The sequence below is a fragment of the Manis javanica genome, chromosome 16 (assembly GCF_040802235.1).
Source record: "Manis javanica isolate MJ-LG chromosome 16, MJ_LKY, whole genome shotgun sequence".
Taxonomy (NCBI): domain Eukaryota; kingdom Metazoa; phylum Chordata; class Mammalia; order Pholidota; family Manidae; genus Manis; species Manis javanica.
This window is the reverse complement of record NC_133171.1, coordinates 34,139,011-34,165,337: the sequence shown is the minus strand read 5'-3', so window position 1 is coordinate 34,165,337 and position 26,327 is coordinate 34,139,011. Positions and strand designations below refer to the sequence as shown.

Genomic DNA, 26,327 nt, shown 5'->3' with positions numbered 1-26,327 from the left:
ACATTTTCTCTGGAACTCTAAGAAGCCCAGGAGAAAAGTCCTAAAGATACTGCTCACTGGGGGTCTCCCCAAGAATCACCTGAGCCAGATCACTCTAAAGTAAGGCGCACCGGTTGACAAGCCCTGCCCACGCACACACAGCTTCAGGTCAGGTTTGAATGCTCCCCTCTTAGATATGAGTGAATAGTCAAGAATCCCCATGCCTTTGAGCAGAGGCTCTTATATTAAAGACAGAGACAAAAATCCAAGTGTAAGCTAGAACTTAGAGAAAACAGAAACTAAAAGGAAGAAGAAAAAGTTAAAAAGGAAAACCCCAGCTCATTAAATGTACAGAGATTAGACAAAAAAAAAATAATAACACATCCATGAAACAAGAATAGATGAGTTAAAAAAGGAAAACTATGAGGAAAAAAAAGATTGGAAACTTAAAATATGATAGTGGAAAAAAAAAATTTCAACAGAAGGGTTAAAAGATAAAGTTGAGGGAATCTTCTATAAAGTAGAATAAAAATGGAGAGATATAAAGTGAGAGTGAACAGATAAGAAAATTAGACAATAAATCCAGGTTCAATCCAACATCCATAAAACAAGAGTTCCTGAAAGACTAGAAAAAGAAACTAGAGGTGAAGAAATCATAAAAGAAATTCCTCAAGAAAGCTTTCCAGAATGGAAGGACCTGACATTATAGATTGGAAGAGATTATAATCCCAGCACAACTGATGAGAAAAGAACTAAATGAAATACATCATTATTAAGTTTCATCACATCTGGGACAAAGAGGTCTTAGAGGCTTTCAGAAAGAAAAATGAGTCACACACAAAGGATCAGGGAGAGAATGGCCGCAGGTTTCTCAACAGCAACACAGGAAACCAGAAGACGCTAGAGCAGGGTCATCAAACTTCTGAAGGTGAATGATTTCTGACCGAATTCTTCACCTACCCAAACTATCTAATAAAAGTGAGGGTAGAATAGACATATTTTCAGACATGAAAGGTCTCAAAAATTTTCTCCTAATTACACTTTCTCACAAGCTGTTGGAGAAGATACTTTGTTAAAATGAAAGAGTAAACAGAGGAATGCACATGATCCAGGAAATGGGGGCTTCAGCACCGCTGAGAAGCAGAAGAGGGTCCTGAGTACTGGTCTTTCGAAAACAAGAATCAGAAGGGAAGCAATTGAAGCTATTGGATTGCTGCTTTTCATAACAAACTCTGTGAAACTACTTTTTTAAACTATGAATATGTAAACCAAGAAAGATAAATTACATTAAAATTTCTTTGTAGAGTGTAAAGTGATAGGTAAGGACTATTACTATTATTAGTGATAATATTAACAATAAACTGTTTCTTCAGTTGGTTTGGTACAATGTTTATGCTAATTAAATGAAATATTTACATTAATGTCCAGAATACTGCTTAGCATGTTGTAAAGGCTTGATAAATCATGGTTTCTTTTTTCTAGTACCTCTAAGTGAAACTTCTTCATGTCAAAATATAGTAAAACCTCTAATAAAGCATAACAAATTTCCTGCCAGTAAAATGTTCTACTAAATTGTATTAACAGATAGGAAAAAGTGAGATATTTTTATTTCATTTTATTTTTTTTGGTCTACCAACAAATATTTCTTGAGGAAATTATTGTAATACCAATTTTAAGAACTTTTAGGAACAACAATTTTTTACTGAAAACACAGTTCTGTAACTACAACATGGAAATCAAGTAACCTTAAATTGGTTCAAACCAATATGAGGATTACCAGATCAGAAGGAAAACATGCTAGTTAATCATAGCATAAGCTTTTTTTTCCTTATATGGTGTAACAATTGTAAAGTTCTTACTGTATGACATCTTAGGGTGTGTATTTTCTTAACCCTCAGAGGAAGATTAGTGACATATCATGTGCCTGGGTTTTTTTTGTTTGTTTGTTTTTACCAAGTTGCTAACCAGTCTGTTTAGAGCCCTGAAAAGCCCGGTCTCCTTACATTATAGTTAAGCAGAGATGTAATCAGATCTGCATTTTATGTGAAGTAGTCACAAGTGGCCACCCAGCGATACTTGCCTTCAGTTTTTTGTTTTAGGAATGAATTCTCATGGAAAAGAAGAAATTTCTAGGATTCTGTTTTAAATATCTTTTGTGAGTTTCCATGGATTTTCTCAAATAATATGGTATTATTTGTCCCCAAACCTTTTTTTTCCCCCAATTTATATCAACTCTTCAATACCATCTACCAAGCTAGGCACCTATAAAATATAAGAGGTTCTTAGAAGGTTCCTAAAGTTCAGTTGGCTCTTATTTGCAATCTGTAATTCATCATTTCACAGATCCACAGTTTCCAAATGTAAGCATCACATATACTCTTAAAATGTGAAATGTAAAAAAATGCCCATTGGTGATGGCCATTCACTACGTAATATTTTCACCTTAATAACTGTCCGCCATCAGGAGAAGGAAGCTTTAGTGGGGAGACAAGAAGGGTGAGGAGTGTGTGTGTGTGTGTGTGTGTGTGTGTGTGTGTGTGTGTGTGTAAGTGATGGTGGGTGGCTGTGGAGAGCCTGAATGCAGATAGGATGCTGTGTACACATGGGGAAGGGGAAGAAGGATATGGAAAGGAATGGTGCTGGTCCCCCAAGATAAGGACTAAGAGGGTGTGGTCATAGGAATATATTAGCACAGATAAAGAGGCTAAATTCTGGGTTAAAACTTAAGTGTGCAGAATGAGGCCAAGGCTCAGAGTTCAGGCTCACAGTACATTCCTTTCTATAGCGCTTGACTCTTGCTAATATGATGGGGAAACATAGATACTCAGTTGCCAAGAAGGCCTTTCCTGACCTCCCTGATCCTCCCCATCATATTTTTTCTTCCAAGTGTTTTTGAGGTTGAATTTTAAACATATTTGTGTGATTCTTTTATAATTCTCACCCACTAGACTGTAAGTTTCCTAAGGAGAAGCACCTTGTCTGTTTTCGGGCTCACAGTTGTATCCCAACGTGGCAGTGTGCTCAGCACGTAGTAGGTTCTCCATGACTAGTTATTGAATGAATCAACAAAGATGTATTTTAATTGGAAAAGTCACCTTGCTCCAACAGTACTCACTGTCATGGAAAAAAAAAAAAAAGAATAGATTCTACACCTAAAAAGCCACCCATGACTTTGGACTTCCTCTCCAAAAGGAGTTTTTGTGACAGAGCAGAGTAGTGGGGTCAGCTTGTGGCCGGTGCACATTGTTTAAAGTTTATCATGATCAAGCTAATTGCATACAGACTGATGAATGAGACTTTCTAGCTGCAGCAGGCCGATTGCCAAAGATGAAGGGTGCTAAGTATCCCATATCCTGAAGAGAGTTTCCACAACTGGAGTGTGATATGTGTACCCCACGTATCACTGGGCACTGGCACAAAGATAGCTGATTCCTCCAACTCTCTCCAGCCCATGTGAGAAGGGGTCAAGGGTGGAGGCATGGTCAGAGTGGAGGTCACAGTGAGAGGACAGCCCTGCCATGGCAGGGGAGATGCTGCTCACCCTCCCTCTCAAACCATAGTGGGAATGCTAACATAATGATTCAGGGAGTGCCTGCAAGGAGGGGAGGGTGTTGTTGATCTGCCCTGTGCCTACTTCAATGGGGAAACGGAAGAGGAGATGAGTTTGGGAGAGGAGGGAGGGAGGGACAGAGGTGCAGCCTACACTCCTATCATTTGGTGTTGCAAGAATGCATAGGTTTGCAACAGGTGAAGTGGACACTGCTTAAGATGGCTGGGCTGGAGCCACCAGGCTGGTATGTTGCCCCCCTGCACCTCCCACCTCTGCCCTACCACCAGAAGGCAGCTTGACAGTCAGGGACTGTAGCAGCCAGAGGCTGGAGGAAGGTACAGTTGGTGGCAGGGGATGGTGGTGGGGTGCAGATGATACACTGGAGCAGGACCTCATACCCCATACATCTTCTGGGAATCTTGGACCTGGAGGTCCCCTGGAACCCTACAAAGACTCCCCAGAGTGCTCTGCCACACTGAGGACATTGACAATGAGTCAGTGCTAGTCTGAGAAAAAAGTTAGTAAAAATCCAGGCTCCCAATACCATATTCAGTTCAGATCTCATATATGCTGAGAAGTAAAGTTATTCAAACACAAGAGCAATTGTGGAATAAGCTTCTTGCAAATATGACTTTCCCAAAAAAAGACAGTGCAAAAAAGACAGTGGACAATGGGCTTTCATTCTGCGGGACAGGAGAAAGATCCTGCAAGGGTCTGGGAAGGAGTGTTTAGTTAAAGTTGGAGGGAAATTAAAAGAACCTGGTGAGTCTTGGACTCACATCTCAGAAGCCCTGGAAAGCACTCAAGATTTCACATGGGAGGAAATGACTGACTGTCCAATGTTGGTGAAAGGAGAACTGACACTAGATTATTCCCTAGAATAAGGTCACTGTCCCATTAGAACAGAGTCAGTCAGCCCCAAAAGTGAGTAAATCAGTGACCCTGCCTCATCTCCTGCAGATGCTGACAGCCTACAGGGCCACCATCTGCAGAATGTCTGTGGAACATTCTGATCAGTTACAACAGTTTTTAGTAATGATACTGCTTTGTGGGACATTCTCCCTTTTATTTTACAACACAATGTCAAATTCTATTTGCCCAAGATACAAATTGTTCAATTAATAGTGTGTTTTTCTAGCCAGGAGGGTGGAATTGAGGAATGATCTTTGAACAGCATGGCAGGAGGCTGAGGAAAAATGATGCTATTTAAATAGATTTTTTTCTTGTTTAATTAGAAAAGGTAATGAAGCTTATTGTTTCATTTTATTTTATGGGCAACAGTAACATGTATTTTTCAAAGGGGTGGGCCACATTTATAAAAGGAAGAGAATGAGGGAGAAAAATAATTCATCCAAAAATATTAATGATAAAATTAATATAATTAATAAATCATCAGAATCTGTATTTTTAGTTTTCTTGTCATTGTGGATGGCCCACACATTAGGTAAACATTTAGCTGATGAGGGTTTCTCAAAGTTTTGATGTTCATTAATGCTTCAAAAATTATTATCTCATTTTATAGGATAGAAGTATTTTCACTGAGGTTACTTGAAATAACAGTCTCATTTGAAATAATACCCTCTAGATACCTGAGGTAATAAAGACACTAAGAAAACACACATTTCTGAGTCTGCCCTCAGTTTTCTGATTCCATGGATTTGGAGTAGAGTCTAGAATTTGCATTTCTAACAAGTTCCTAGGTGATGCTGGTATGTCTGGCCTAGGAACCACACTGAGAACCACTGTTGGAAATCTGCACTCTTTTGCCCTGGTGAAAACGTCCATCTTCCTTGCTAAGCCTGATACTAAGCTTATCATGCACTCTCCGACTTGTCTCCTTGTCTACTCTCGTTTACTGACATCCCAGTCATCCCGTGCACGTACTCCCAGAAGATCTTTTGGCACTACAGGTAATAAAAAATATACGCATTGGTCTCCGCCCCTGGTTCCCGGCATAGAGCCCCTAAAACCCATGGAGATTTTCTAGTGATAAGAACACTAGGAGCATCTCTTGTTCTTGTATTTGTCTCTGACTCTGTCCCTACCCAGGGCCCCCAAACCCTAAATTCCTAAATGATAAGAGCACCAGGAGCACCTTTTGTTTGAATGAAGTGACTCTGGGTGCGCTCCTGGGTGGCTCCAGCAAGGGCGCTGGTCACCAGGAGGAGCGAGCCGGGATTGGAAGCTTGGAATTTTCAGCCCCGCCCCCTCATCCTCCATAGAGGGGAGAGAGGCTAGAAATGGAGTTAGTAATTAATCAGGCCGACATGAGGAAGCCTCCATAAAATCCCAATAGTGTGGGGTTTGGGGAGCTTCCAGGTGGGTGAGCCCATTCACACCAGGAGAGTGACGCACCCCAGCTCCCCAGAGACAGAAGCTCCTGTGCTGGGGACCCTTCCCAGACCTTACCCCATGTGTTCCTTCATCTGCCTGTTCATCTGTACCCTTTCTCATATCCTTTAATAAACTTGGTAATGTTAGTAAGTGTTTCTCTGAGCTCTGTGAACCGTTGTAGCAAATTAACTGAACCCGAGGAGGGAGTCATTGGAACTTACTGATCTGCAGTCCGGGTGATAATCCGTGCTTGTGACTGACATCTGAAGTGTGTGTGGTGGGAGCAGTCTTATGGGACTGAGCCCTTAACCTGGGGGATCTGATGCTATCTCAGGGTAGTGTCGGAACTGAGTTACATTGTAAGACACCCAGCTAATGTCACAGAATTGCTTCTTGTGGGGAAAAAGCCTCATTTGGTGATCAGAAGTGACCAGAAATGTTCTGTGTGAAAGTAAAGGAGACTCACAGGAAAGAAACACCCAGTAGGGAAGAACTGCAGCTTTCCCCACACGAGGATGGGAACTGGAATGAAGACAAGGATGAAGTTGTCCCGGGAGTTTCAACATCCATGAGACCTCCTAGCACCCTAGCTTTTAGAATGTATTTACTTCCTCACTTCTACAAATTTTCACCTCAACCCTTACATCTCATTTCTGCCACCCACTCGGAGAGTCACAGTATGAACCTGACCATCGCTCTGAACTTCTCGACCACATACACTGTGCGTTTTACTTTTCTTCTCTGGAACCCCAACTCCCACACCTTTGGATTCTGGCATCTCACTGCAACTCCACCTACTCTCTGAGCACAAGCAAATCTTGACCGCTTTCACCCCTTTATTTAATTCATCTCTCAATCCCTTCTTGGCTTCTAGCCTTCTGTACAGCCGGGAACTCATATGATTGTTAGAATTAGTCTCAATTTATTTGTAATCTTATCTTTGCATGACTCTTACCAATGACCAATGCTGGGTCATTGCTGCAACCTTTCATTTCCATTTTTCAATGTGCAGGTAGAGGTGATAAGATAGGAACACAAATTACTACAGTATGCAGTGGTATCCCCTAAAAATGATAGACACGCCACAGAAATCCATGAACTTATAAAGGCGGGAAGGAGTACAGCTAGTTACAATGATCAGAACGAGCTTCAAATATGTTACGGGAAATATGAATAACTGCTAGGCTCTAAAGAACTTTAAATTTAGGAATGGTGTAATTTATACTCATTTTGCTGATAGTTCTTAGCACTTTTTAGAAAGAATGAATTGTGTGTGTCTCATCTAGTGTGATTCTTTATCCATTATGCAGTATGAGAAACCTTAACAGTGCTCAAATGAGTAAATCTTCAAAAGCGATTTATCATACATATGTGTCTGTAGATGTACACATATATTTGTAGAATAAACATAGAAAAATCTAAGGCGAATAATACTGCCTTGCTTTATCCATCAGCATATAGTTATTGTTTCATTAGTGATGCGGTGAATGCCCCCTTTGCAATTTAAACTTTTATAGTAAAAATGAAAATATCTTTTGGGGGAAGAAGGAAATTAACTTACTTTTGGCAAAAAGTGGTAGAAATAATAATACTTAAATTTCCTGAAGACCTCCCATATGTCAGTCATGTGTTACCTCACTTATTCCCCACCATCACCCCACCAGGCTCTATATTATGTATTATCCTCACTTTGTGGATGGGACTCAGAAATTATTTCAGTTTATCAAATCTAAGATGAAATTTTAAAAGACATTTTAAATCTTTGGAATTTGAATGAATCTTACAACTGACAGTGTCTTAGATTTGATAAAATAAGTTGCACTGTTAAGTATTATCTATAATGTTCTCATTAATTGATTATAAATCCTGTACTCTTTTTCCTACTAAATTGCATTATCTTTTCTAACAAAAGCAGACTTTCTGCTCCTTCTCCATATTTTCTTTCTCGTTCCCTTTTACACACACACACACACACACACACACACACACACACACACACACACACTTTCTTCCTTTTCTCTCCTCTCTCTCACAGTCCTTACATCCCAGTCCAAACTAAAAATATCCTGCTCATAAGGTTCTCTGCCTTATGTCAAGCCTTATGCTTATTTTGGGTTTAGCCAAGATGAACTTCATCTGCCTAACTGAGGTATTGGTCTGCTTTCTTCTGCTAAATTGCTCACTTAATATGTTGGTTCAATTCCATTTTACCCACAACCCTTTACAATCAGTTGCCTTGACACTGGGGAAGAAACTAATCTTCTTTCTTATGTATTTGATGAACTGGACAAATTAATTCTGATGATACAATAAAGGTATTTTTATTTTGTGGGGGGGCAAGTTAGCTGCTCTGGGCCAGTGCTTCTCAAACTGGGCACCTCCCCAAATACGTGGTGTTTCTTCTTGGAGCATCAGTTTTACTCGAAGATTTAGCTGAAGGGGAAGTAGAACACTGAAAAATGGAGCTAAAATCTTTGGAATAAATTTTTGTCTTAAAGCAAATGTGAAAACATTACAGAATTGAATGAAATAATCTAATGAATTTTTAAGGTAAAACTTCCATGAAATTTTGAGCTGCGGGTGGACTGCCCACGGCAACTTGTGGTTGAAACCGCAGCCTTTGGAGCGAGATGCTAAGTCCGAGCTCCCCTATTTTCTAGCTGTGTGTCCTGGGGCAAGTTGCTTAACCTCCTTGTATCTCAGTTTCTGTTCCCTCGTCCACCAAATAGGATAATATCATCTGCCTCCCAGGGTTAGCATGGGAATAAATGATGTGTCTATGTTAAATGTCAGAACAATGGCTGGAACGTAGATCTCCCACTAATGTTAACTGTTTTCTCATCTTTATTTATACTTAAGATGTCCCAGGGGTAATTCTCTATTCTCTGTTGTTAAGGTGCCTTGGCCCACGAATCTGGGGAGCCTTCCCCAGGATTCTCCCCAGTATGCTGCCCTTGCTTCTCTGCTATGGGTCTTCCGTAATGTTTCAGGAATGCACTGTTCTCTTTTTTCTTTTTTTTTGCAGCACCATGAAAAACAGAGAGTAGCTTTTTTATGCGTTTGGAAAGTGAAGGGGAATGACTTTCAGTTTCACTCATGTTTAAAATGAAGTAACCAATAATTGGGGATAGCAAGCCACAGTTAAGATTTTAGAGGTAGAGATGTGAGAAATTTCAGTCTCGACTCCCTTTGGAATCAAGGCTTGACCCACTGGTCATAAAATACAAAGTCTGTAATTAAAACTTTCTCTAGTGAGATTTGGGGTATGTACTGTCTCTTTTGGTTCTGGCTCATCTGGAAATGAAATTTCTGACGCAAATGAGGCTTAAAAAAATCAGTGTCTATTTGGTTAACATTATTTCTGCACTTTGTTTTCCCTTGTCAGCTTTAAAAGGAAAAGAAAAAAAGGAAAACACTCTGCCAAAACTTGGCAGTGGAATTCCAGAGAGCAGAAATTCTCCGCCTCCAATCTTGGAAGTGGCTGCATGGTGAGGGCCCCACAGGCTATTTTTGATGCATTAGAACACCACGTTATACCAAGTTAAGAAAGCTCAGAGTCTGCAATCCACAAGAAAAGACCAGGGTAAGACTACAGGGCGCCTTTCCCCTGTTCTTTCTTGCCTCTTTCAACTGATGTCATGTGTTGGCTCAGTAGTCCAGGAGTGAGAGGGCACACGCTCCAATTTACCTTTGATATAGCTGGACCCCACTCCCCCATCTCCTCTACTGCCAGAGCCTAAACAGTTGGAGGACAGAGGGCAAGGCTGGTTGAAGGGATTGGAGAGCAGGGAGAACAGCCCCATCCTTTGCCAGTCCTCTTGTCCTACCAGTATCTCCTAGGCTTGTGATTTTTGCACCTAGAAATAAAAGCATACAAATATTAACCATAAGTCATTGTGATGAGTGCTTCTAAGTTGCCATGTGCCAGGCTAAATTCAGTTTGTAGAGCAGATATTATTTCTATATCAAAGGTGAACTTGAGGCTTAGAAGAAGATTGGGTAAATTGTTCAAGGTCACAAGTAGGTCTCAATATTAGGGTTTTCTAGAAAAACAGCGCCTATATATAAGGAATTGGCTCTCATGATTATGCAGGCTGAGAAGTATCATAGCAAGAGAGTATCTGCCATCTGCAAGGTGGAGTCTGAAGAAAGCTGGACAAGGTCAGGAGAAAATGAGATGGAATGCTCTAGCTCAAGTAGTGAGGCAACAAAAAAGAGGCAAATTCTAGTTTTTGTAGCGCCCACAGGCAACCTGCATGCAGTGACTGGTCAGATGTGAGAGCGCAAAGACCTGACCCCTTGCCTCACCTCAAAACAGTTTTGTAGGGCCACCCCAGCTCCAGGGCTTCCCATGAGATGGGTTGAGGCTCAGCTGCAACTAAGTTAGTCCCACTTTTCTTCCCCTGCCAGTCTTGTTTCCGTTACTCTGTGTAAAGGCCTGTTGCAAAGAGTGCCCCTCAATCATTACAATGTGCAAATCTAACCTTCAACATGGAGGGAATTCCAAAGACATGGCAAAGGGCATGGGTGGAGTATAGGGAAGGATCAGGACCAATAATGTGATTTACTGCAGCTTTGCATTTAACAACTAAACAAAACTGCATCCCAGCTTAGAACAAAAGTGTGTTTTGGAGAAAACACGGAATCTCTGTCTGAAATGTTCAAATGTGTATTTAAACCACTGATATTGGACCTTGAAATATATTTGAGATGTAACTCAGTTTGCAAAGGCAAGTGATCCTGAAGCGTGAGCAAATGTAAACTGTAAATTGAATTAAATTTTAGGTGTGTGGTGGGAGTTTGGTATTCTAAAGGGAAAAATCCAAGGAATTGTTTTATGGATAATCAGTTTCATAACATTGGTGTTTCTGTGTTCAGGTTTTATATATCAGCAGTTTATTTCATTTTTATAAGCCCATTCCATTAAAAAACAATAATTCTATGTGTAAAATTGTAGCATATTGTTTACATTTTTTTAACCTCTGATGCTTAGTGGATCCCCTTTGCATCAATTTTATTTTATTTTTATTGAAGTATAATTGGTATACAATCTTTCTTTGCATCAATTTTAAACTGATGTGAACCTTAGTGGGCTCAAGGGACTCTGGGGAGAGGTACGGTGCAGCATTGATGTAGATGGCACTGTGGATATAATGAAAAGAGCAGATGAGCCTTGAAGGAGAAGAAATCTTTGGCCAGGTAGTGTTTCTGTGGTATAAAAGCAGCAGCAGAGTAAGTAGGCAATTTGCTCTGCTCAGGGTGGGTATTGATAAGGTAGCTACAGCAGGAGGACAAGTCAGCAAGGAAATCAAGAGTTCGAATAGCGTTTTGCTTACATGGCTGTTTGTGATCTCCACGGGCGTGAAGGGCAAGCTGGGCCAGAAAGCAGATCAGAACACTGGTGGTTGAGGGACTGGAACTTGCTTCCACCCTCCCTTCTAGAGGGCGATCGCGGCCGGGATAGAAAGGGAACAGATGTTTGCCATCTGCTGTGTCTTTCTCCCCCTCCTCTCCACTACTGTCCCCAAACCCGAGCCCTTCTTCCTCTTCCATTTACCAAACTGAAGCTTCTAGACACATCAACTGTTGTGGAATGGAACAGGGAGGGTCAGTGAGGGAGCTGAGGTCTTAGATGCCCTTTGATGTGAGCCAGCGCCCACTCCAGTTATATATGAATAATTCCTAGTACAATACTTTAGCATCAATAAATGGTAGATGCTATTATCATATAAATAGGAAATCTCATTTCCTACCATTTAGACGCTGCAGATGCTTCAAGGTTCAATTAGGATGTTACTTCTTACAAGAATCCTGCTGTAATCTGCTTAGTATGAAATAATCTCTCCCTCTGTATGTTTCCTAGGGTTGAGGTTACAAAGTACCCAAAGTGGGTGGTTAAAACATCAGATATTTATTCTCTTCCAGTTCTAAAGTCAAGGTGCCAGCAGAGCCATCCTCTGTCTGTTGGTGCCGGTGGAGAGTACTTCCCTGCGCCTTCTTAGCTTCTGGGGTTCTTGGCGTTGCCCAGTAGCTGCGTCACTCCGGTCTCCATTCTTACATGGACACTGGTCATGGTGATTAGGGCCACCCTAATGGCCTTATTTTAACTTAACTCTATTTGCAAAGACCCATTTCCTAAAATGGTCACATTCTGAGATACTGGGGGTTAGGATTTTAACATACATATTTTTGGGATACAATTTAATTCATAACACCCTCCAATAAGCTAAAATCTAATAGCAATAATCTTATTTTTCTTTGATATCTATCACAATACTAGCTTATTGTATAGTAACTTATTTTTTATCTCTCCTTACAATGCTCCAACTTCAGAATCAATTTCTGATTCACTTTTGTGTCCCTGATAATACCTGCCTGTCAGTAATGGGTTTGACAGTTAATAAATGACTGGGCGCCTTTCCTGACTCTTGACCAATCCATAGACTAGAGCACGCTGTCACCTGCTTGGTATGTGCATTTCTGTGTCCCTTATATTTTGAGCTTTTTGGTTGATTTCTTTTCTTGAGAGAATATAGACCAGGAGGATGAGTTCGGCTGGCTGAAACAGTGTCCACAGCCGGCCTCAGGTGGTTGCATGTTTATGCTTTTGCAAGTGAGCGGTGTGCTTCACTCTACCAGGGAAGCAATCTTGTTTGTCCCCGGTTTGTGACTCTTTTTTCTTCTTTTGCATTTTCAGCATGTCCTTAGTTACAGTTGCTATGCAAGTATTTTAGTGTTTCCTACAGTGCTGAGTGGTGTGATGTCTGGAGCCCTCTTTAGTACAGATTTATGATGATGCCCAAGTCATGGGTTTCATTTGCTAGTTTTCTGGCCTAGTAATTGGTTGTTATTAAAGGAGTGATGTGCATTTATTTTGGTTCCCTGATTTATCACATTGATTTATTTTCTTTTTCATTATTTTTGGAGTGCTCATTATTTTTTAAATACTCAACCCTTTATTTCACAGAATGTAATGGTAGAGCCAGCCCCAACTTCTTGTCATTGAATAAATCAGTAAACAGATATAGTCCCTCTGATACTTTTGTGGTGAAGGGTGATTTAGGCTTGTTAAAATGCTCAAAATCTTTTACAATGTACAGTTTAAGGACTGAGACTGAATAATGAGTGAAGGAGAGAAAACTGGGCTTTCGGAGACTTAGACTCTCGTCTCTAAATATAGAGAAATAGTTCTGAACATATGGCCAAGTTTTTGTGTTGAGATACTTAAACCCTTGTCTGCCCTCATGAAATTGCTACTGTCTTCCACCAAGACTTAGTTTTTTGTTTTGTTTATATAACACATTATAGTTATTTGACATGTAAAGTAAAATGGAATAATAATAATAATAATGCATGTCCTACCTATTTGATGGGCTCATTGTAAGAGTCACATGGTTAATGCATATGAAAGTAATTTGTAAGCTATATTGTATTATAAATGTTTCAGATGTCATTGTGCACAACAACAACTGCAACTTAGTAGTCTTGGCTTTGCCATTGACCCGGTTGACCATGGGAAGCAATTTAATTCTGGTGAAGACCTGAATTGACCTCTTTACCAAACCATCTGGGCAAATGCTCAGGCCATTCTGTAGCATTTTCAAGGTCATAAGGTTTTGTGTGTTATAACCTCCTCTGTTCTTCCTTCATCTTTTATTTTGGGGGGGGAAGGGTTAATAAGAAAGGAGACTTCTTGGAAGAAATCTTGGAAATGTTTTTTAAGTTAGTTCTTTAAAGTCTCTCTGATGGATTGGTTGCTGTTTGGCATCTCGGCAAATGCCATTATAATTTTGCTCCTCCAATTTTTTTTTTCTTTTTTTGCATGTACTTTGGTTTAGGGTAGACACTCAGCGACTTCATAGAACACATTAGGGCATGCAAGACTTTGACAATCCTAGGGAAAAGTTCTGAATGTATTAGACTTACAGATTTTAGTTTTTAAAAATCATCTGTTTATTCTAGAGATAGTCCAGAACTTTATGTCATTGCATTTAAACAGAATTCTTTATAAAGAATTTCCTGCCTGACAACTCTAGATATATTTATTATGCAGCTTCTCTTGAAGCATTTTCAGTTTGCTCACTTGGCAAATTTTGTGTATTGAATGCAGTTGGTTCTTAGATACTGACTCATTTTCCAAATACAAGTACTTTTTTTTCCAGTTGATTTTTTCCTGCCAGTATGTCTTGCAACTCTTCTTTAATGTACTGTCAAGAATATGGTCAACTCATCATTAACAGGAAATGGGCTTCTTGCCCACTCTACAAAAGTATAATGAAGTCAGATGTTTTCATTTTAAATGATAGGAAAAAGAGAATGAAAAAAGAATAGTCAGAAACCTAACTAATTTCCAGGTTCAAGACTTTTATTATAAGGAGCTTGAATAAATGAAATACACAGAAACAAAAGGAAAATCTGCAACTTGCATGGTTTTAAGTAGAGTGCTGCAAAATTTCCATTTTACTTTAAATGTCAAGTAGATGTAATGTGAGTCAGTGTAAATAAACCAAAGAACCAAGTCTTCTGGAAGACAGCAGTAGTTTCACATGGGCAGACAAGTGTTTAAGCATCTCAACATGAAAATTTGGCAATATGCTCAGAACTATTTCTCTATATTTAGATTTTTGGTGCAAATCCCATCTCTGTCTCTAGAAAACCAAACCTGGAAGGCCTACAAAGTCAGTGAAGAGCTCATTTTTCCGAAGTGCCAATTTCAGCCCTAAAAATATCAGAACTTTTAGTTCTACCTGATCAAATAATCACCTTGTCAATCTTTGCAGCCACAGTTGCTCATGGGATCAACCAAAGTGAGCATTTGTTTCAGATGAAGTCCAAAGTTAGTTGAACATATAATATTTAGTGCTTATTTGATTCAGCCACATGGGTAATTGACTTGAAAAATGTTTCATCATAAATTGCCTAGGAAAGGGATAATTTGCTGCTGTTGAATTATCTGGTTACTTGGCTCAATCTTCCACTTCACTTTGGATGTATATGTAGACTTTAGTAGAATAACATTTGATAGGGTACAAATAATATATCCTGATACAGCTTCTCACCACTTGCTACTTCAAAGCTTTCTCTTTAATTTTTAATTTGTGCCAATTTGGAACCAATCTCTTTAAGCCTCAAATTTCTGTGTTTATGGAATTAGTATAATTAATATCTCTAAAATAATATAAGGTTGGTGCAGCAATTAGTGAAATGGTGTAACACACTAAACACAGGGCATATATAAACACTCAGTAAACCTTGACTATTAAAATTTACTGTTAAAGATGTGACCTTGGGAGTCATTAAACCTTTTGCAGTCTAGTTCGTTAATTATAAGACATTTTCTTGATATAAATCTGAAAATGCTCTTAAAATGAATACAGTGCTTCCACATGCAAAGTGAAATATAGAATTTAAGTAGTTACCTTTGTTAATCAAGACATTGTTTTACCTTATTAGTTGATAATATGCTTTGGCGAGAGCTTGATGCACAGATTCATTTTGCTTGGATATTATTTTTATTACCACTTTGCTATTTTGGGGGATATTCTCTATCTACATGCTGTGATAAGAATTTGGGTGCAAGTATTTTATTTGCGAGGTCATCTCAGCAAGCATGATCTGGAAGTGGGAGGACACAACTGACAAGAAAAGAATGCCATTAAAGGGTACCTAGGTAAGCAAGTGACTCTAGTGAGCAGGTGAGCACAATTCCACTAGAGTCCCTCTGTGAGACTTCAACACCTGTGGGCTTTGAGCAACCTCATCCATTTAGCGAAGCTCTGTGCAGATCTTATCACTTTCTATAAATGTTACACATGAAAAAGTTTGGGAAGCATTGCTATAAAGAATGATTGAGAGAAATGTTAAGGTCTACTCTGGAGAAAGGAAGAACTGAGTTAAGCAGTGGGTTCAGAGGGTGCGATGTCAGAAGTTGGAGGTTTATGGTGTTTGTATACTTGGAAAACTAAAAAAAGAGTAATTCAGGTAAAAACAGTGTCAATCAGTGGAAAACACAGGGAGGCATATAAAAGTTTCTATCAGAGCTGTCTCAAGGTGAAACGAACTGCTTTTGAAAGGCAGTACATTGTTTCATCTAATTCTGGTAACAGTCATGTGGATTGGGATGTTTACTTTTTCCCTCAGCTCCCAACCAAACTATTTTATAGATGAGAAGATAGAAGTTTCATGGGTTTTTGTTATTCACCCATGGTCACAAAGTTAGTAACTGCAACTGTGAAGATTAGAACATGGATTTATTCCATGTTGGAGCCCGTTCTCTTTTCTTCATTTCAGACTAAACTTGTTCTCTCTTCTAGGAAGTGTTCAAGCAGAGACTGGTCACTACTTGGAAATTTAGAAGGGATTCCAGTACTGTGGTAAAGAACCACATGACTTTCAAGGTTTCTGCCATTTAATAACTCCAAAATGCTGTAAAATAGGTGCCATGTATGTTACAATACAAAAAAGAAAGGAAGACCAGCCTTGAAAATTCCCTGAACAGACAAAACTAGTTTAGTTATACAAACAAAGCTTAATTTAGCTTGTTTTGCAAGACTAATATGACCTGGGTCATTTCTTGCTTATGCCTCTGGAAATCATAAACAAAACTTAAACTGTTTTCCAAGATTGATATGAGGTAACCATTGACTAATTCCCATTCAGAAAATTCCAATATTATAAACAATCTGTCTGAAGAACAGCCAGTTCTTTCTCATTATAGGATGCTTTATGACAACATGTCCCTGAGCCTCATTCCATGTTTTGGTTTGAGTGTGCCTGCTTTACAAACTGTCTTTTTGAAGTGTGCATAATAAACTTTTGCTAATTACTGCTTCAATGATCCTTTGGTTTTATCAATGTTGAACTTTTAACATATAATGGTGTCAGAAGTGGGATCCAAAAATGACCAGTCTACCCCATGACTGAGGCTGATGATCAAACAGATGCTAGTACCCATAGAGCTTACTCTTTTCTCATGAACCCTGAAATTTGGAGGTAAGTCTCTCTTGTAACTTTGAGCTCTCTGATTTTATTGGGCATTCTGTATTGTATTTGTAAGTCACCCTATTCTGTTCAAAAGAGGGAAAAATGTGTAATTGTATTTTTGGAACAGCTATTGGGAAACAGGGCCCCTAATAGTTCAGTTATCTTAGGGAATCTAAACGCAAAGATAGAGTCCACCTGTTCTAAAATTCTCTCCACTTACTTCAAAAACTGTCCATGTATGTCCATGATGGACCAGCATCTTGTACCTTTTGGAAAATGGTGAACTTTTGGACTGGTAGTGGCCACTTTGGGGAAACTATAAATTAGATAAGTCCACCTTAGGGGCACCCTTAAAAGAGAGGATTCCAAACTTGGAGACAGTGGAATATATTCTTTGATTGGTATAAAGAAGCTTTTAAAAGATGAAATAACATTAAAAGCAGCTCTTAAAGGTTCCTTACAGCATGCAAATAAAAAATCTTTAGTAAAACTCTTTGGTCGTTTGAGCAGGTAACCTTAACTTAGTTCATCTGCCAAAAACATAGTTTGGATCCAACTATTATTTTGAGTGTTTTACCTGAGATATGGCTAAAATTTTTAAAACAAAAGTTATTAGATCTCTGTTTGTGTTGCCTGTATGTTTATGCATATATGTTGTAGCTATATGATATTTTTCCACCTCTGGATGATATTGCCAAAATTAATTTGTAAAGAGCTCTCTTTAATAGGATTAAAGAAAACCAAGCATTTGTATAAAGCAATTATAGTCTCATAAATACAGCAACTAACCCAAATGTTTTCCAAGTTCACATGATACAGTATAATCTTTGATAAACTATTCATGTTTGTTAGTTTAATAAAAGCAGGTATGTCTTCAAAATATGTTCATAAGAAAAATAACTTAAAACGATGACTCGCTGTTTGATGTCTAATCTAAACATAATTGTTAAAAACAAGTAATTTAAATAAATGTATATATGTTAAAAGGTTATACTAAATCAAACTAAATAATGCACATTTATTGAATATTTAAATCATTTTCAAACATTAAATGCTATTTGGTTTTTTTGCTTTTTAATTTTTTTATAGAGACAAAAAATATTTGGGCCTAGTAAGATTTTGTAGCACACTGAAAAATTGACAATGAGGAAGAATATGCTTCTAGAAATTATGAAATGTACTTATAAATATACCAGTCCACAATTGCTTACTTCTTAGTTTTCACTGAGGATTCTAAGGGGCCTAAGAATTATAATTAATATATGGAATTAGAACTACTGAAATAATCAGGGTGAAAGAAAATGATCTTATATGAAAAGTAGCTAAAGAAAAAATGTGTTTTTTGGGTAAGGAAAAATATGAAGGACATGTATCTTTGGTTTTTTTTTGGTAAGGGGAAAACAAAAGGAAAGTAATTTTGTCCTAAAGCAAAATGATTGTTCAAGAATAAGAAAGGAGAAAGATAGGACAAAACCTAAATGGGTATAGAAAGTTAGGAAAGTTTCTGGAAAATGAGTCTTGGTAAAGTAATTTTATATGTGGTTAAGCTAAGGTAGGAATGGATTTAACTTAAAAAGAAAAGAAGAATTTAGATGTCAAAAGTACACCAGTGCAAAATTAGAATTTGGTTTTCTCTCTGTTAAAAGGACATTTTTTTTTTTAGATTAGTGGTCTGCTCCTAATAAAGTGTAAAGAAAGTTTCTTTCCTTTAAAATAATTTGCTTAAGAAACAAAAATTGTGTGTCTTATGAAAATAATTTCCTGTGTTTTCGTATCAGGCCTTTGATTACTTCTAAAAAAGCATGAGTCTTTTCAATACTAAAGAGTTAAGGTTTTTTTTTTATAATCATGTAACTTTCTGTATTTGCCTTTGAAATATTTAATTGGAATCTCCAAGGAGATTCATGGAAAAGAAGCTGACAAATACTCTAATATGCATGTTTCTGATAACTTTACTATCATAACATTGAACTGATAAGAATTTCGAAAACTTTAATGGAAAACTGATTGATTTGTAAAGCTGCTAACCCAAGATCAGGGAAAATAATAATTAATTATGTAAGACTGACTAGATTGATGAAGATAATTATACTTTTTATGACTTCAGTTAAAACATTACTAGTTCTTCAATGTTTTGTTTTCAAATTTAAAGGGCCCCTATTTCTCCTCTTTTTAGCTATCTGTAGCTTATAGCAATTTTGTAAAGTATATCTTTGCAATAAAGATTGAACCATTTATCTTTTTCTCCCTACCTGATCCCTCCAGAATTCAGAAGCTCTTATTAGATATTCTTATTTTTCATGACAATGTATGTGTTTGCGTAAGTTCAGTAAGTATCAGTTATCCTTGTAACAGGACACAATTGAACGAGTCCTTGGCTTAGCTTCCTAGCCCCACAAGGCTTTTGAATGTCCAATCTGAGATTCCTTATGAAAAGTTCAAGCAAAGCAAATCTAAAAGATAGAAAAATATGGTCATTCACTAGTTCATATAAAAATATTGTCAATCACTAGTCTTACTGTGGTTAGTTTTGATAGAAATGGGGTGATTATAGAGAGAAAGATTGTTTCAGTAATACATCTTTGTGGATATCAGATGCTAGTGCTACAAATTGTGTTTTATATTTTGTTTTCTTCCTGTAAACTAGACTAGATCCTGAATTGTTCGAGTTTCCTCCCATATTTGGCTAGAACTCTCCACACTAACATTTCCATTTCCTTTCACTCTTTTGACTTGGAATCACTCTGCAACTAAAATTGTCCTTTTCTGGAAGCCAGGCAAGCTAAAGGTGGACAACTTGATATGAACTTCAGAGAGATCACTGCAACAGCTCATGTGTGGACAGTCTTCATGCCTGTTGGTATGTTGTAGCCCATAAAGATCACCAGAGACATTCACGCTGCAAACCAGGAAAATCTGTTAGATTGACCCTGCTTTCCCTCACTCCATCTGAAGATGCTTAGAACACAACACTGAGAAATCTTAACTAGCTGCTCTTCAAACTCAGGAACTGAATTTCCAGTGTGCTCAAACTATTAACCTGTTTTTCTTTTGTTTCCACAAAAATGCCTTTCCTTAAGTTACTTATTGCTTTCATCATGTAGAGGCTTAATTTAGGTAGAAGCTCACCTACACCACCACCTCCTGAGATGAAACATTCTCATATTCATGCTATCCTAGGTAATCATCAGGATACATGTTTGCTAATATGTCATATGTGCCAGTGTAAATAACTTGTAAAAACTTTAAAAAATTTCAATTATAGACCCATTTATTTAGTTGATTAAATCTTGACTCCTTGGAATCTCTGCTCTGGGAAATTTTGCAAGCCTTCTATTTTTTCTCCTTACAGCTACCATACTAACCTCTCCGGTGCTTTGTATACTCTTGGGGGTTTTAAGTGCCTGTCGGTAGCTGCTCACATGCTGATGGTACCCATCAGCATCAGAGAACAGGATGAAATCAACAATACCACGTAACTAATGAAAACGGTGACTACATGGGCCTCTGGTCTGACAACTCAGCTAATGGAAACAGCGAATTTGAATTCTTCAGCTTGACTGCATCAGTGGGGTAAGTGAGAATAATGTTATCCTGTTGCTCATACTGTCAGACTGCTGAGAGAATGACCAAAAGACGCGAATTATTAAAATCAAAACCAAATGGAGACCAGCCTTGAAAATTCCTTGAGCAGACCAAAACCAGTTTAGTCACACAAAGCTTAATTTCGTTTATTTTGCATCGGTTACTTGCTGTGGATCATTTCTTGATTGTGCCTCTGGAAATCGTAAAGCCAAACTTAAACAGTTTCCCAAGGTTGATAGAGGTACCCACTAACCAATTACCTACTAAGAAAATTCCAATATTATAACCATTCACTGTGAAGAATAAACCATCACTGCTTTCTCACTATATAAGCTGTTTTATGAAAACATACCCTCGAGCCTCATTCCATTTTTGGGTTGAGTGTTCCTGGTGTGCAACCTGTCTCCCTTTCTGGTGTGTGCACAGTAAACTTAGAAATTACTACTTCAGTGAGTCATTGGTTTTACTTGTCATTTCTGAACTTTTGATATATGCTAAGACCTCAATACTTTCTTTAAGAATTATTTATTTCTTAAATTAAGAATTTAAGTTCCTGTTTATTTTGGTGGACATTGTTTTTGAATTGCCTTTGATTTGATACTAATAAAAACAGCTTGTTCCTTGTTAAGGCATTTATTATTCGTGTCTCTCTTTAACTAAACTGGGATATGCTGTTTGAATCAATAATAGATTAGGAAACCAGAGGTGATTAAAAATAATCAAGAAAAAAGTTATAAGTGAAAGGCTAAATAAAGGTCAATGGAAACAAATGAAGTCTAGATATTGAAAATGCAGAACAGATTGCACTTAAGTGTGTTGCGGAAATGATGTAGAGGCACAGCAGAATGAAGTCTGTTGGGAAAGAGGTCGTTGAGCGGCAGGAGTTGAGCCTGTGGGAGCAGGAAGGAGCACACTCGTTTTGAATTACTCAGTGTTGGTTGGGCTTTAAGAGAATAATAGCTCTTGTTTCTGGCTTTGCGGTGTAAGTGAGATTTAGAAGAGCCCTACGAATATTGTTAAAGGTGGGTATGTCTAGAACGTTCTACAAATTATGCATTTATCTTAGTCTCCTGCGGTAGGGAGGGGAGGCATCTGCTGGCTCACATTCTCTTTCATTTTAAACTATTACTGTTTGCTTCCAATCAGGAATGCAGCCAGATGCCGCTAGGTGGTGCTCAAATTACCCTATAGAATTCTGTCACCTCTAGAAGGATACAGGATATAAAATGTTAGAATCAAAAGGCAGAACATATTCTACAATTTGAGCCTCAATTCAGGGAGATTTCATATACTGAGTTATCAGGGTTTTTACAAAAATCATGTGTTATCAAAATGTCTATGCATAAAAGGTGAAAAAAAAGTGCTGCCTCAGAGTAAAAGGTTAACATTTTTGGCAGAAAGCAGATTTCATTCAATACTTTTTCTATTACATTTTAAGAAGAATTCTAACACACTAGGTTATGGGGTATTTATGAGGGTTTTCATTTATATTATTATGTATCTTTTGGCTATCAACACTGTTAAGAAGTTGTTTTTCCACATTTATATGTAGACTTTCAATATCATCTCCTAAATGGATAAGATGTGAATCAATAATTCTGCCAAAAATAAGCAGTCAGGGGAAAAGGGGAGAAAGAAGCAAGCAGAATGAAGTGTCAGTCGGTGAGAAAGCAAGCCTAGAGTTGAAAGTAGATGGGTTCATATTATCTCAGGCACAATCTTGCAATAATTTCTCCCCATACCCAGTCCTGCATCAATCTAAATACTGCTTTCTCCTACACTTGGACTGCCAGGCTGCTAGACAAACATCTCATAACAGGGCAGTTTGGTGCTATTACGAAGTGAAGGTTTGGACAGTGGGCTGAAGGTTCTGGAAGGACGGTAACTTGAAAGTATTCATCCTTGCTTTCACTGCCAGCCTAACACAGCTCTCTCTCCTGAGCTACTGCGTTCCTGGGTCTGAGGGTGCTGGTTCTGTTGGATTCCTCATGAAGAAGCAAACTGGGCTTTCTCCCAGGGGCCAACGGGAGCCCCCCTTAAAAGTAACAAAAATGTCCATAGCGATAGAGTTCATAATAGCACAAGTTGAAAATCCCCCCATAGATCAATTAGTTGCAAAATGAATGCATCAGCTGTGCTATATTTGTACAGTGGCATATCATAAATACAGCTGTGGCAAAGAAGGAACTAGAGCTCATGTTTCCACATGAGTACAAGCAAGTAGCAGTAGTATCCTAGAATGTTACATAGTGAATAAAAAGTTAAAAATGGTGAAACAATACTGTATATACATACGTATACGTAGTAAAAAATAAAGGGAAGTTACTTTTAGGGAGGGAAATGCATGTGGAGGGAGACATCCAGGGGGCTTCAGTTATAACTGTAATATCTTCATTTGTGAGCTCAGTGGTGGGTGAAGACATGATCATTACAATATAATGTATATGTCTTTGCATGTCTCAAATAAAAGAAGAACAGGAGAGGAGAAGAGGAGGATGAAGAGGAAAAGAAGGATCAAAAGAAAGGAGAACAGGAGAGGGAGAGGACGCTTGGATGGGAAGGAGCGAGCTGGTGGGTTCCAGGCGGCATGTGGCTTTAGGCAAAAAGTCACCATCACAGATACTCATTACAGAAAGAAGGAACATGGAGAGGAGGAGTCTGAGCTCAGAGTGTGTAACCTCTAGGGAAATCAGGTGGAATAGAAAGGATCGGAAGGCCCTCTTTCAAATGGAGCAGATCCAGTCATTCATTCATTCACACATACCTGTCAACCATATGTGCTCTGCACTACTCCAGGACATACCAGTGGACAAAACAGCCAAAAATCTGCCCTCATGGAGTCAAAGTGTCTAGCAGGTAAATCCTTTCTGTATCCAACCTTGTTTGCATGTGAACTTCCCAGCTCGGTACCTAAGGAAGGAGAGATTTATTCACTCTATACATGTGTATTGAGCACGTCATAGATGGCCAGCGTAGCTGGATGCTGGGGATATGGAATGGATCCTTGCCTTCAACGAGCTCCCAGCCCACTGTGGAGAGCTAGATATGCACTTAGATATTTGCAGTTCACGGTGTTGGAGGAATGCACATGGTAACTTGGGGACCCAGGGGAGTGCTGGGAGTCTGCTTCTGCTTGAAAATATAGCTGATGATCTTGGAGAACCTGATGGGAATTCAGTCAGTGTCAGTTCATTAGCATGAATGAAAGATTCTGCCTGTGAGGCACGTAGCTAAGGTTGGCTGTGTGCTCCAAGGCACTGGGAAGAGTCTGTTACCCCAAATCTTCACCCTTCCCCTTGTGTCTGCTCTCCTAGCCCTAGTGTCTCTTTTGAAATGTACTCCCCTGCCTCAATACATTTTTATTATTTTAAATAACAAGCTACTATATCAAAAGATAGTTTATAGGTAAATTCCTTATAATCTGGTTTGTAACTTTAATGTTTTGACAAGAGCTATGTCCCAAAGTGTCTTGTTGAAAATGAAAGCAACACAAATATCTGTGACATTCTGAGAAATACAATATAATACAAAATATGGACATGATGTGTCTGTGTTCTTATTTTTTTAATTTTCTTCATATTTTCCAAGGTTTGAAGAGTATTATAGGGAAAAGAGGAGGGAAGAGTGGCTCCACTCCATGAAGGAGATGGGAAGGGGTGTCAGGCACTTGAATTAAAGGGGGCTAGTTAGGAGCCAAGCTACAGACCAGGAGACGTCTTCCATCAGCATTGCTCTGGCCCTGTGTGGTGTAATCTTCCCCACCCCCTTTCACCCCTGAGTGATAATTGTATTGATACAATGAAGCAAATAAGAAAAAAAAGACTGTATGTATTCATTAAGTGATTTTTGTTTTTGTGCTTACAACTTGGTAGGTGTGTGCCAGGCACTGGGGCATGGCCTGAAGCATCTATTAAAGAGAGGTTGTGATTGCCTGCAGTGTTTGTTATGTTACCCAAAGGAGTGAAATTATGGTCTTTGAAACCTAAAGCTAACTCACTGAAGGCATGGTACTAGAGGTATGGCTTCCCAAATGGTTTAAGATCATGTTTCCAAGGCCTGTCTTAAGAGGGACTTGAGCTTGTAAAGGTTTTATATGGGGAAAATTGCACATTAGAGCTGGAAAATCTTACTGCTTACTTTACTGGTCTCTCTCTCTCTCTTTTCTTTTTTAACTTCGAAAACTGCATTCCCTCAGTCTGAGAAGAAAAGGAAATTCCTGCTTCATCCTTTTTCAATTCCCAGGTGGCTTAGTTTGCTTTTAAGCTGTAGGGAAATAGCTTGGAGAACCACCAAAGAAGTTTATCTCAGCGTATTGAACACAGAACCTTTTGTGGGTAGCTGCAGTGCCCTTGGGAGAAATTCCAGGAATTCGTGACTGCTGGATCAATCTACCCCAAGCAGGATGCAGTCACTTCCTTTCTGGAGAACTATACGATCAGGTTGAGGCAAGTTTCTCTCTGCATGTAGGGACTTAGAGGAAGGTGGGGTGGGATGGGCTAGAGGGGAGATAATGAATATAGTGAATGAAATTAGTGTCATTCAAAAAATGTTTGAGGCCCTACTACATGCCAGCACCATGCCAGGCTCCAAAGAGGAAAATAAACAGAACTCCTGTCCTCAAGGAGCTCACAGACAAGTGGGTGAAGCAGACCAGTGCATGGTAAATGCTACAAGCAGACCAGGTATGGTACTATGGCGGGATGGCTCGAGTGGCTGTTAGGGAAGGCCTGCGCTGAATCCCCAGGGAGCAGTCCTTAACCAGGCGCAGACTTGGGGAAAGGGCTTTCCACACTGAGGGCATCCTACATGCATGAGGTACTTGAGGACCAGTAAGTGGTTCAGGATGCCTAGAAGGAAAGAGAGCAGGAGATGAGGCTGAAGAGAGAGGCCGAGCCAGGTATCCTGAGGCTCCTCATGCGTCATGCCAAGAAGTCTGGCCAGCCTCCTCAATACTCCACAGACATACTGAAGGATCTTAAGTGACATTTTAAAGGAACTTTGTTTCTTTAATCTTTGAATTTTCTCTAACATTTTAAAAAACTTAAAAATTCTCATTGAAGAAAATTGAGAGGTTATAAAAAAAGTTGTAAAGGGAAAATATAAAATCAACTTTAATTTTGCCACACAGAGGTTTAACTATTGCTAATATTTTGGTATATTGGATATATAACTTCTTACATATTTGTGATTATTTTATATATAAAATAGTTTCTTCTTTTTATGAACATTATTTCCTGGACATTTGCCTATTTTATATTCTTTTTATCAATAAAATTTGAAATTATTTTAGATTTACAGGAGAGTCCCAAAGACAGTGCAAGAGGTCCTGTCCATCCTTCGCCCAGTTTTCCCCAGTGTGAGCAGTTTCCTTTCTGTCTTTGTCTCTCTTGTCAAAATGGACTCACCTCTATCATATTTCCACCAAGTTTTCTGAAGTACAAGACCACTAACTAAACTGGAAAACTGTCCCATCGTGCTGTTAATCAGTGACATTCCCAGCCTGAAGCGCAATTTTACTTGAACAGTGGTGTCCTGGAGTCACAGCGCATGACCTTGGAGGAGTGGGAATTCTGGGCAAAAGCAGCGTGCTGGGCAGGGAGGTGCTCTGGGCAGATGGGACTTTCAGGGCCCTGCAGCTCGGCTTGCATGTGGGAGCAGATGTGAGCGCTGCTTGCAGATGAATCCTCACGAAGATATTTAAAAGTGATCTGCAGGTGTTTCTCCTTATATTTCAAAACGGTAATAAAACTGAGTTTCTGTATGGTCTTGGCCAGTTTAAACCCTGAGTCTGATCCAGCATTTACTGGCATTGCTCAAAGCCAGTGCTAAATGATTTATGATCGGTTCTGAAGTACTGGGTTAAATCACTTGGTTCCTTACAGATCAAGGAAATTTA

General features: G+C 38.8%; 1 protein-coding gene across 1 annotated transcript in view; it reads left to right on the top strand.

The window, feature by feature from the left end:
* The window catches only part of BAG2 (BAG cochaperone 2), an 83,208-nt gene extending 65,483 nt beyond the window's left edge, over positions 1 to 17,725 (top strand). The window contains exons 6-7 of the transcript XR_012126383.1: positions 9,249 to 9,446; positions 16,177 to 17,725. The gene's annotated coding sequence lies outside the window, so the exon portion shown is untranslated. The remainder of the gene's footprint in view (positions 1 to 9,248; positions 9,447 to 16,176) is intronic.
* The last annotated feature ends 8,602 nt before the right edge of the window (positions 17,726 to 26,327 follow it).